Source organism: Pseudophryne corroboree, chromosome 5 (assembly GCF_028390025.1).
Source record: "Pseudophryne corroboree isolate aPseCor3 chromosome 5, aPseCor3.hap2, whole genome shotgun sequence".
NCBI lineage: Eukaryota > Metazoa > Chordata > Amphibia > Anura > Myobatrachidae > Pseudophryne > Pseudophryne corroboree.
Genome location: NC_086448.1, coordinates 525,688,030 through 525,689,981, shown reverse-complemented (window position 1 = coordinate 525,689,981; position 1,952 = coordinate 525,688,030). Strand labels below are relative to the sequence as shown.

General features: G+C 39.1%; 1 pseudogene; it reads right to left on the bottom strand.

Annotated features, from left to right (window-relative positions):
* Nucleotides 1-910: 910 nt before the first annotated feature.
* LOC134930722 (5S ribosomal RNA) lies at nt 911-1,029 on the bottom strand (annotated as a pseudogene).
* Between the last annotated feature and the right edge of the window lie 923 nt (nt 1,030-1,952).

The following is a 1,952-nucleotide window of genomic DNA, read 5'->3' as shown; positions in this document are numbered from 1 at the left end:
TAGTTACCAAACAGCAAAGAAAAAAAACCTTAAACCATGTGTAAAATAGCAACAGCAGACATTGATGTCCCCTGCACAAGTACAAATGCCCACAGCACATGCCTATTCTCAGTGCCCAATCTGTACCTCCCTCCTGGGGTCCCCGGGTCACTGATGACTGGCACTCTGTGTCACGGTTTTACTAGCTGAAGCTTGAGATTCCGAGCTGGGTTCAGGTTAAGAGACGGACTCTCTGGACTGGAAGTGAACTGGCTGAATAAAGTTCCTTCGCATGAAGTGAGACAATACTCAGGAGTAGTGTGGTTTGAGAGTTGGGAAGATTATAAGAAGATAGCACTAGGCAGTGCGTTCCCATTTGAGTACGTCCTAGGCCTTGCGAGTTAGAGGCGGTATATTAGAGAGAAATAAAAGAATCTTTTTGGGTGCACTCTTTGAAACAGTCAGAAGAAGACTAGAATATGTGAAAAATTAAAACATTATTTTATTAATCAGTTATTAAAAATTAAACATTTGATGTATCCTAGACAAACTGGTGAATAAACAAACAATTTACATACAGGTTAAAATCTTGAAAATGATGGTCCCAAAATATTGGGGAAAAAATCCTTAATTATGTGGACCAGATATTGAAGATATAATTATCAAGACCCACACTGGGTCAATATCATAAGGACACGCGGGTATGCTTACGGGTTGTCTACAAAAATAGCTGATTTTAGGCAGGGAATTATTAGCTGATTCAATTTGTAAAAGGTTTCACACTTAAATGTAGATTACATGGATGTTAGAGTGCCAAACTTGCTGCCAAGAAGACTGAGAAAGATGGAAGAGCTGCATGGTACAGAAAGGTACCAGTAGGTCTGTGAATTTGCTGTCAGCATTAGGCACAGAGTATGTCACTTATTCCTGATCTCTACTAAACTGGGTCTTCCTAGGAGGTCTCCCAACCAAGTACTGACTGAGCCCAACACTGCTTAGCTTCCAAGATCAGATGGAATCGGGCGTTTACAGTGTGGTGTGATAGTAGAACATAGAATACACTTCCTACTCCAGGATCACTGGATATAGGTATGAAAAAGATTAAGAATTAGAGAAAGGTAGGAAATAAGTGAGTGGATCTGCTGCCAGCATTAGGCAAAGTTAAGTATGGGGCGTATTCCCCAATTTCTACCATGTACCAATGGATCACTGGTGAGAGTCCAGAAATTAGACCAGAGATGTAGATAATAGTCACTCCAGAGAGATAAATTAGTCCTAAGCAGGGGTGTGTGGAATGGCTCAGTTTAATACTAATTGACAAGGTAATAATTCTATATAACTGCAGGTCATGAATAAAAGACAGCGTTATATATAGCTTTAAATGGTATAAAAAAGGAATAAATATACCCATTTCCATGTGAGAGAGTGATAAATGAAAAAGTATCAAATCGAGTATGTAGCCTGAATAATATCGCAGGGCAACAAGTGTAACCTTTTCTTATAGAAGAGTGATAAGCATACCAGTGATCAAAGATACAGTATCAAAATAGAATGTGTCAGTTCCACAGTTCTAAGCTATCACCTGCTTAGCTAATCCCCACGGGACATGGGAAATATGAATGATGGGATATTATAAAAAGTTTGGTAAAGACAATAATGGCACCTGATAAATATTGCTGGTGTAACATCTGTGACTCAAATGAAGAGTGGTAAAGTTGTCCCACATCTTTAGATAATCGGGCACAAATGAAACATTCTCATCATGGGATAACAAACTTTTATAAGGCAATAGTAGAGGATAAAGTATCCATATAGTGATCCCAACATATATTGGTAAAGAGGTACACATATTGCTGTAATACTGATATCAGCACTGGAATTTGTCCTCGCCGTCTCAGCTGTCTCCCGTAGTAACCAGTGACTAGGAAAGCACAGCCGATGTAGTGGTGAGACAAATCTAGCAACAATTGTAA